The sequence below is a fragment of the Cololabis saira genome, unplaced genomic scaffold, assembly GCF_033807715.1.
Source record: "Cololabis saira isolate AMF1-May2022 unplaced genomic scaffold, fColSai1.1 scf406, whole genome shotgun sequence".
Lineage (NCBI taxonomy): Eukaryota > Metazoa > Chordata > Actinopteri > Beloniformes > Belonidae > Cololabis > Cololabis saira.
The window spans coordinates 574-10,000 of NW_026906570.1; the positions used below are offsets into that span (position 1 = coordinate 574).

Below are 9,427 nucleotides of genomic sequence, written 5' to 3' on the forward strand. Positions count from 1 at the left end.
GTGGGCGGTAGTTTCTTGGGGGCAAATGCCTTGTGGATGCCAGAGGTCAGAAGAGAATGGCCAGACTGGATGTAGCTGATAGAAAGGCAACAGTAACTCAAATAATTACAACCGAGGTATGCCGAAGAGCATCTCTGAATGCACAACGCGTCGAACCTTGAGGCGGATGGGCCACAGCAGCAGAACAATACTGGGTACCACTCCTCTCAGCTAAGAACAGGAAACTGAGGCTACAATTCACTCAGGCTCACCAAATAGCCGAAAAGCATCTCTGAATGCACAACGCGTCGAACCTTGAGGCGGATGGGCCACAGCAGCAGAACCACACTGGGTACCACTCCTCTCAGCTAAGAACAGGAAACTCAGGCTACAATTCACTCAGGCCCACCAAATTTTGACAACAGAAGTTTGGAAAAACGTTGCCTGGTATGATGAGTCTCAATGTCGGTTGCAACATTCGGATGGTATGGTCAGAATTTGGCATCAACAACATGCAGTGTGTTGCGGAAATTATGACGTTGATTAGCCAGAACTGCGCGATGGTGGTATAGTGGTGAGCATAGCTGCCTTCCAAGCAGTTGACCCGGGTTCGATTCCCGGCCATCGCAGCACTACATTTGTGAGAAATCTGAATTTTCACACTTCAACAGACTGTTTTCCATGGAACTCATAACTCTTAGAACTTCCTGTCTTCCTGTCTTAAGGAGCACCCAAGAAAGTAAGAAAGGGTAATCAGCAACACTGATTGTTCCAAAAAGGATGAATTATGGTCATAGTTAGACAAACTCACAAGATTAATTGGACTTAATGCTTGCTATTGAACATCAATCCCTTCAAAAAGCTTTAATGTCTATGAGGAGTATACATGGGACACATACATATGTATGCATTTACACTCACTGGCCACTTTATTAGGTAAGATAACTGCTCCAACTGCTCTTCGATGGAAATTTCTAACCAGCCAATCACATGACAGCAAATCAATGCAATTAGGCACGTAGACATGGTCAAGAGAATCTCCTGTAGTTCAAACCAAGCATCAGAATGGGGAAGTACGGTGATTTCAGTGACTTTGAGTGTGGCATGGTTGTTGGTAACAGACGGGCTGGTCTGAGTATTTCAGAACCTGCCGATCTACTTGGATTTTCATGTAAAAACCACTCTGGGATTCACAGAGAGTCGTCGGAAAAAGAGAATATATCCAGTGGGCGGTAGTTTCTTGGGGGCAAATGCCTTGTGGATGCCAGAGGTCAGAAGAGAATGGCCAGACTGGATGTAGCTGATAGAAAGGCAACAGTAACTCAAATAACCACTCATTACAACCGAGTTATGCCGAAGAGCATCTCTGAATGCACAACGCGTCGAACCTTGAGGCGGATGGGCCACAGTAGCAGAACCACACTGGGTACCACTCCTGTCAGCAAAGAAGAGGAAAATGAGGCTACAATTCACTCAGGCTTCCCAAATAGCCGAAAAGCATCTCTGAATGCACAATGCGTCGAACCTTGAGGCGGATGGGCCACAGCAGCAGAACCACACTGGGTACCACTCCTGTCAGCAAGGAAGAGGAAACTGAGGCTACAATTCACTCAGGCTCACCAAATAGCCGAAAAGCATCTCTGAATGCACAACGCGTCGAACCTTGAGGCGGATGGGCCACAGCAGCAGAACCACACTGGGTACCACTCCTGTCAGCAAAGAAGAGGAAACTGAGGCTACAATTCACTCAGGCTCCCCAAATAGCCGAAAAGCATCTCTGAATGCACAACGCGTCGAACCTTGAGGCGGATGGGCCACAGCAGCAGAACAATACTGGGTACCACTCCTCTCAGCTAAGAACAGGAAACTGAGGCTACAATTCACTCAGGCTCACCAAATAGCCGAAAAGCATCTCTGAATGCACAACGCGTCGAACCTTGAGGCGGATGGGCCACAGCAGCAGAACCACACTGGGTACCACTCCTCTCAGCTAAGAACAGGAAATTGAGGCTACAATTTACTCTGGCCCACCAAATTTTGACAACAGAAGTTTGGAAAAACGTTGCCTGGTGTGATGAGTCTCAATGTCGGTTGCAACATTCGGATGGTATGGTCAGAATTTGGCATCAACAACATGCAGTGTGTTGTGCAAATTATGACGTTGATTAGCCAGAACTGCGCGATGGTGGTATAGTGGTGAGCATAGCTGCCTTCCAAGCAGTTGACCCGGGTTCGATTCCCGGCCATCGCAGCACTACTTTTGTGAGAAATCTGAATTTTCACACTTCAACAGACTGTTTTCCATGTGACTCATAACTCTTAGAACTTCCTGTCTTCCTGTCTTAAGGAGCACCCACCGAAGGGGATGTAGCTCAGTGGTAGAGCGCATGCTTCGCATGTATGAGGCCCCGGGTTCAATCCCCGGCATCTCCATTACTTGTGTTAATAAACCCAATGAAGTAAGAAAGGGTAATCAGCAACACTGATTGTTCCAAAAAGGATGAATTATGGTCATAGTTAGACAAACTCACAAGATTAATTGGACTTAATGCTTGCTATTGAACATCAATCCCTTCAAAAAGCTTTAATGTCTATGAGGAGTATACATGGGACACATACATATGTATGCATTTACACTCACTGTCCACTTTATTAGGTAAGATAACTGCTCCAACTGCTCTTCGATGGAAATTTCTAACCAGCCAATCACATGACAGCAAATCAATGCAATTAGGCACGTAGACATGGTCAAGAGAATCTCCTGTAGTTCAAACCAAGCATCAGAATGGGGAAGTACGGTGATTTCAGTGACTTTGAGTGTGGCATGGTTGTTGGTAACAGACGGGCTGGTCTGAGTATTTCAGAACCTGCCGATCTACTTGGATTTTCATGCAAAAACCTCTCTGGGGTTCACAGAGAGTCGTCGGAAAAAGAGAATATATCCAGTGGGCGGTAGTTTCTTGGGGGCAAATGCCTTGTGGATGCCAGAGGTCAGAAGAGAATGGCCAGACTGGATGTAGCTGATAGAAAGGCAACAGTAACTCAAATAACCACTCATTACAACCGAGGTATGCCGAAGAGCATCTCTGAATGCACAACGCGTCGAACCTTGAGGCGGATGGGCCACAGCAGAAGAACCACACTGGGTACCACTCCTGTCAGCAAAGAAGAGGAAACTGAGGCTACAATTCACTCAGGCTCCCCAAATAGCCGAAAAGCATCTCTGAATGCACAACGCGTAGAACCTTGAGGCGGATGGGCCACAGCAGCAGAACCACACTGGGTACCACTCCTCTCAGCTAAGAACAGGAAACTGAGGCTACAATTCACTCAGGCTCACCAAATAGCCGAAGAGCATCTCTGAATGCACAACGCGTCGAACCTTGAGGCGGATGGGCCACAGCAGCAGAACAACACTGGGTACCACTCCTGTCAGCAAAGAAGAGGAAACTGAGGCTACAATTCACTCAGGCTCACCAAATAGCCGAAAAGCATCTCTGAATGCACAACGCGTCGAACCTTGAGGCGGATGGGCCACAGCAGCAGAACCACACTGGGTACCACTCCTCTCAGCTAAGAACAGGAAATTGAGGCTACAATTCACTCTGGCCCACCAAATTTGGACAACAGAAGTTTGGAAAAACGTTGCCTGGTATGATGAGTCTCAATGTCGGTTGCAACATTCGGATGGTATGGTCAGAATTTGGCATCAACAACATGCAGTGTGTTGCGGAAATTATGACTTTGATTTGCCAGAACTGCGCGATGGTGGTATAGTGGTGAGCATAGCTGCCTTCCAAGCAGTTGACCCGGGTTCGATTCCCGGCCATCGCAGCACTACTTTTGTGAGAAATCTGAATTTTCACACTTCAACAGACTGTTTTCCATGGAACTCATAACTCTTAGAACTTCCTGTCTTCCTGTCTTAAGGAGCACCCACCGAAGGGGATGTAGCTCAGTGGTAGAGCGCATGCTTAGCATGTATGAGGCCCCGGGTTCAATCCCCGGCATCTCCATTATCTGCATTAATAAACCCAACAAAGTAAGAAAGGGTAATCTGCAACACTGATTGTTCCAAAAAGGATGAATTATGTTCATAGTTAGACAAACTCACAAGATGAATTGGACTTAATGCTTGCTATTGAACATCAATCCCTTCAAAAAGCTTTAATGTTCATGAGGAGTATACATGGGACACATACATATGTATGCATTTACACTCACTGGCCACTTTATTAGGTAAGATAACTGCTCCAACTGCTCTTCGATGGAAATTTCTAACCAGCCAATCACATGACAGAAAAACAATGCAATTAGGCACGTAGACATGGTCAAGAGAATCTCCTGTAGTTCAAACCAAGCATCAGAATGGGGAAGTACGGTGATTTCAGTGACTTTGAGCGTGGCATGGTTGATGGTAACAGACGGGCTGGTCTGAGTATTTCAGAACCTGCCGATCTACTTGGATTTTCATGCAAAAACCTCTCTGGGGTTCACAGAGAGTCGTCGGAAAAAGAGAATATATCCAGTGGGCGGTAGTTTCTTGGGGGCAAATGCCTTGTGGATGCCAGAGGTCAGAAGAGAATGGCCAGACTGGATGTAGCTGATAGAAAGGCAACAGTAACTCAAATAACCACTCATTACAACCGAGGTATGCCGAAGAACATCTCTGAATGCACAACGCGTCGAACCTTGAGGCGGATGGGCCACAGCAGAAGAACCACACTGGGTACCACTCCTGTCAGCAAAGAAGAGGAAACTGAGGCTACAATTCACTCAGGCTCCCCAAATAGCCGAAAAGCATCTCTGAATGCACAACGCGTTGAACCTTGAGGCGGATGGGCCACAGCAGCAGAACCACACTGGGTACCACTCCTCTCAGCTAAGAACAGGAAACTGAGGCTACAATTCACTCAGGCTCACCAAATAGCCGAAGAGCATCTCTGAATGCACAACGCGTCGAACCTTGAGGCGGATGGGCCACAGCAGCAAAACCACACTGGGTACCACTCCTGTCAGCAAAGAAGAGGAAACTGAGGCTACAATTCTCACTCAGGCTCACCAAATAGCCGAAGAGCATCTCTGAATGCACAACGCGTCGAACTTTGAGGCGGATGGGCCACAGCAGCAGAACCACACTGGGTACCACTCCTCTCAGCGAAGAACAGGAAATTGAGGCTACAATTCACTCAGGCCCACCAAATTTTGACAACAGAAGTTTGGAAAAACGTTGCTTGGTATGATGAGTCTCAATGTCGGTTGCAACATTCGGATGGTATGGTCAGAATTTGGCATCAACAACATGCAGTGTGTTGCGGAAATTATGACGTTGATTTGCCAGAACTGAGCGATGGTGGTATAGTGGTGAGCATAGCTGCCTTCCAAGCAGTTGACCCGGGTTCGATTCCCGGCCATCGCAGCACTACTTTTGTGAGAAATCTGAATTTTCACACTTCAACAGAGTTTTTCCATGGAACTCGTAGCACTTAGAACTTCCTGTCTTCCTGTCTTAAGGAGCACCCGCCGAAGGGGATGTAGCTCAGTGGTAGAGCGCATGCTTAGCATGTATGAGGCCCCGGGTTCAATCCCCGGCATCTCCATTATTTGCATTAATAAGCCGAATAAAGTAAGAACGGGTAATCTGCAACACTGATTGTTCCAAAAAGGATGAATTATGTTCATAGTTAGACAAACTCACAAGATGAATTGGACTTAATGCTTGCTATTGAACATCAATCCCTTCAAAAAGCTTTAATGTTCATGAGGAGTATACATGGGACACATACATATGTATGCATTTACACTCACTGGCCACTTTATTAGGTAAAATAACTGCTCCAACTGCTCTTCGATGGAAATTTCTAACCAGCCAATCACATGACAGCAAATCAATGCAATTAGGCACGTAGACATGGTCAAGAGAATCTCCTGTAGTTCAAACCAAGCATCAGAATGGGGAAGTACGGTGATTTCAGTGGCATGGTTGTTGGTAACAGACGGGCTGGTCTGAGTATTTCAGAACCTGCCGATCTACTTGGATTTTCATGCAAAAACCTCTCTGGGGCTCACACAGAGTCGTCGGAAAAAGAGAATATATCCAGTGGGCGTTAGTTTCTTGGGGGCAAATGCCTTGTGGATGCCAGAGGTCAGAAGAGAATGGCCAGACTGGATGTAGCTGATAGAAAGGCAACAGTAAATCAAATAACCACTCATTACAACCGAGGTATGCCGAAGAGCATCTCTGAATGCACAACGCGTCGAACCTTGAGGCGGATGGGCCACAGCAGCAGAACCACACTGGGTACCACTCCTGTCAGCAAAGAAGAGGAAACTGAGGCTACAATTCACTCAGGCTCCCCAAATAGCCGAAAAGCATCTCTGAATGCACAACGCGTTGAACCTTGAGGCGGATGGGCCACAGCAGCAGAACCACACTGGGTACCACTCCTCTCAGCTAAGAACAGGAAACTGAGGCTACAATTCACTCAGGCTCACCAAATAGCCGAAGAGCATCTCTGAATGCACAACGCGTCGAACTTTGAGGCGGATGGGCCACAGCAGCAGAACCACACTGGGTACCACTCCTCTCAGCGAAGAACAGGAAATTGAGGCTACAATTCACTCAGGCCCACCAAATTTTGACAACAGAAGTTTGGAAAAACGTTGCTTGGTATGATGAGTCTCAATGTCGGTTGCAACATTCGGATGGTATGGTCAGAATTTGGCATCAACAACATGCAGTGTATTGCGGAAATTATGACGTTGATTTGCCAGAACTGAGCGATGGTGGTATAGTGGTGAGCATAGCTGCCTTCCAAGCAGTTGACCCGGGTTCGATTCCCGGCCATCGCAGCACTACTTTTGTGAGAAATCTGAATTTTCACACTTCAACAGAGTGTTTCCATGGAACTCGTAGCACTTAGAACTTCCTGTCTTCCTGTCTTAAGGAGCACCCACCAAAGGGGATGTAGCTCAGTGGTAGAGCGCATGCTTAGCATGTATGAGGCCCCGGGTTCAATCCCCGGCATCTCCATTATCTGCATTAATAAACCCAATAAAGTAAGAAAGGGTAATCTGCAACACTGATTGTTCCAAAAAGGATGAATTATGTTCATAGTTAGACAAACTCACAAGATGAATTGGACTTAATGCTTGCTATTGAACATCAATCCCTTCAAAAAGCTTTAATGTTCATGAGGAGTATACATGGGACACATACATATGTATGCATTTACACTCACTGGCCACTTTATTAGGTAAAATAACTGCTCCAACTGCTCTTCGATGGAATTTTCTAACCAGCCAATCACATGACAGCAAATCAATGCAATTAGGCACGTAGACATGGTCAAGAGAATCTCCTGTAGTTCAAACCAAGCATCAGAATGGGGAAGTACGGTGATTTCAGTGGCATGGTTGTTGGTAACAGACGGGCTGGTCTGAGTATTTCAGAACCTGCCGATCTACTTGGATTTTCATGCAAAAACCTCTCTGGGGCTCACACAGAGTCGTCGGAAAAAGAGAATATATCCAGTGGGCGTTAGTTTCTTGGGGGCAAATGCCTTGTGGATGCCAGAGGTCAGAAGAGAATGGCCAGACTGGATGTAGCTGATAGAAAGGCAACAGTAAATCAAATAACCACTCATTACAACCGAGGTATGCCGAAGAGCATCTCTGAATGCACAACGCGTCGAACCTTGAGGCGGATGGGCCACAGCAGCAGAACCACACTGGGTACCACTCCTGTCAGCAAAGAAGAGGAAACTGAGGCTACAATTCACTCAGGCTCCCCAAATAGCCGAAAAGCATCTCTGAATGCACAACGCGTTGAACCTTGAGGCGGATGGGCCACAGCAGCAGAACCACACTGGGTACCACTCCTCTCAGCTAAGAACAGGAAACTGAGGCTACAATTCACTCAGGCTCACCAAATAGCCGAAGAGCATCTCTGAATGCACAACGCGTCGAACTTTGAGGCGGATGGGCCACAGCAGCAGAACCACACTGGGTACCACTCCTCTCAGCGAAGAACAGGAAATTGAGGCTACAATTCACTCAGGCCCACCAAATTTTGACAACAGAAGTTTGGAAAAACGTTGCTTGGTATGATGAGTCTCAATGTCGGTTGCAACATTCGGATGGTATGGTCAGAATTTGGCATCAACAACATGCAGTGTGTTGCGGAAATTATGACGTTGATTTGCCAGAACTGAGCGATGGTGGTATAGTGGTGAGCATAGCTGCCTTCCAAGCAGTTGACCTGGGTTCGATTCCCGGCCATCGCAGCACTACTTTTGTGAGAAATCTGAATTTTCACACTTCAACAGAGTTTTTCCATGGAACTCGTAGCACTTAGAACTTCCTGTCTTCTTGTCTTAAGGAGCACCCACCGAAGGGGATGTAGCTCAGTGGTAGAGCGCATGCTTAGCATGTATGAGGCCCCGGGTTCAATCCCCGGCATCTCCATTATCTGCATTAATAAACACAATAAAGTAAGAAAGGGTAATCTGCAACTATTGAACATCAATCCCTTCAAAAAGCTTTAATGTTCATGAGGAGTATACATGGGACACATACATATGTATGCATTTACACTCACTGGCCACTTTATTAGGTAAGATAACTGCTCCAACTGCTCTTCGATGGAAATTTCTAACCAGCCAATCACATGACAGCAAATCAATGCAATTAGGCACGTAGACATGGTCAAGAGAATCTCCTGTAGTTCAAACCAAGCATCAGAATGGGGAAGTACGGTGATTTCAGTGACTTTGAGCGTGGCATGGTTGTTGGTAACAGACGGGCTGGTCTGAGTATTCACTCACGCTCACCAAATAGCCGAAAAGCATCTCTGAATGCACAACGCCTCGAACCTTGAGGCGGATGGGCCACAGCAGCAGAACCACACTGGGTACCACTCCTCTTAGCTAAGAACAGGAAATTGAGGCTACAATTCACTCAGGCCCACCAAATTTTGACAACAGAAGTTTGGAAAAACGTTGCCTGGTATGATGAGTCTCAATGTCGGTTGCAACATTCGGATGGTATGGTCAGAATTTGGCATCAACAACATGCAGTGTGTTGCGGAAATTTTGACGTTGATTTGCCAGAACTGAGCGATGGTGGTATAGTGTTGAGCATAGCTGCCTTCCAAGCAGTTGACCCGGGTTCGATTCCCGGCCATCGCAGCACTACTTTTGTTAGAAATCTGAATTTTCACACTTCAACAGACTGTTTTACATGGAACTCATAACTCTTAGAACTTCCTGTCTTCCTGTCTTAAGGAGCACCCACCGAAAAGGGATGTAGCTCAGTGGTAGAGCGCATGCTTAGCATGTATGAGGCCCCGGGTTCAATCCCCGGCATCTCCATTATCTGCATTAATAAACCCAATAAAGTAAGAAAGGGTAATCTGCAACACTGATTGTTCCAAAAAGGATGAATTATG

At 46.5% G+C, this 9,427-nt stretch overlaps 13 non-coding genes across 13 annotated transcripts; all 13 read left to right on the plus strand.

The window, feature by feature from the left end:
* The first annotated feature begins 536 nt into the window (after positions 1-536).
* On the plus strand, positions 537-608 carry trnag-ucc (transfer RNA glycine (anticodon UCC)). Its single transcript has one exon. It is a non-coding gene; the product is annotated as a tRNA-Gly (tRNA).
* A 1,550-nt stretch (positions 609-2,158) lies between these two features.
* trnag-ucc (transfer RNA glycine (anticodon UCC)) lies at positions 2,159-2,230 on the plus strand. Its single transcript has one exon. It is a non-coding gene; the product is annotated as a tRNA-Gly (tRNA).
* Positions 2,231-2,340: 110 nt separating this feature from the next.
* Positions 2,341-2,412, plus strand: trnaa-cgc (transfer RNA alanine (anticodon CGC)). Its single transcript has one exon. It is a non-coding gene; the product is annotated as a tRNA-Ala (tRNA).
* Positions 2,413-3,741: 1,329 nt separating this feature from the next.
* On the plus strand, positions 3,742-3,813 carry trnag-ucc (transfer RNA glycine (anticodon UCC)). The gene has a single exon. It is a non-coding gene; the product is annotated as a tRNA-Gly (tRNA).
* Positions 3,814-3,923: 110 nt separating this feature from the next.
* Positions 3,924-3,995, plus strand: trnaa-agc (transfer RNA alanine (anticodon AGC)). Its single transcript has one exon. It is a non-coding gene; the product is annotated as a tRNA-Ala (tRNA).
* Positions 3,996-5,326: 1,331 nt separating this feature from the next.
* trnag-ucc (transfer RNA glycine (anticodon UCC)) lies at positions 5,327-5,398 on the plus strand. The gene has a single exon. It is a non-coding gene; the product is annotated as a tRNA-Gly (tRNA).
* A 109-nt stretch (positions 5,399-5,507) lies between these two features.
* Positions 5,508-5,579, plus strand: trnaa-agc (transfer RNA alanine (anticodon AGC)). The gene has a single exon. It is a non-coding gene; the product is annotated as a tRNA-Ala (tRNA).
* A 1,180-nt stretch (positions 5,580-6,759) lies between these two features.
* On the plus strand, positions 6,760-6,831 carry trnag-ucc (transfer RNA glycine (anticodon UCC)). The gene has a single exon. It is a non-coding gene; the product is annotated as a tRNA-Gly (tRNA).
* A 109-nt stretch (positions 6,832-6,940) lies between these two features.
* On the plus strand, positions 6,941-7,012 carry trnaa-agc (transfer RNA alanine (anticodon AGC)). Its single transcript has one exon. It is a non-coding gene; the product is annotated as a tRNA-Ala (tRNA).
* A 1,180-nt stretch (positions 7,013-8,192) lies between these two features.
* Positions 8,193-8,264, plus strand: trnag-ucc (transfer RNA glycine (anticodon UCC)). The gene has a single exon. It is a non-coding gene; the product is annotated as a tRNA-Gly (tRNA).
* Positions 8,265-8,373: 109 nt separating this feature from the next.
* On the plus strand, positions 8,374-8,445 carry trnaa-agc (transfer RNA alanine (anticodon AGC)). The gene has a single exon. It is a non-coding gene; the product is annotated as a tRNA-Ala (tRNA).
* A 650-nt stretch (positions 8,446-9,095) lies between these two features.
* trnag-ucc (transfer RNA glycine (anticodon UCC)) lies at positions 9,096-9,167 on the plus strand. Its single transcript has one exon. It is a non-coding gene; the product is annotated as a tRNA-Gly (tRNA).
* Positions 9,168-9,278: 111 nt separating this feature from the next.
* Positions 9,279-9,350, plus strand: trnaa-agc (transfer RNA alanine (anticodon AGC)). The gene has a single exon. It is a non-coding gene; the product is annotated as a tRNA-Ala (tRNA).
* Positions 9,351-9,427: the final 77 nt, after the last annotated feature.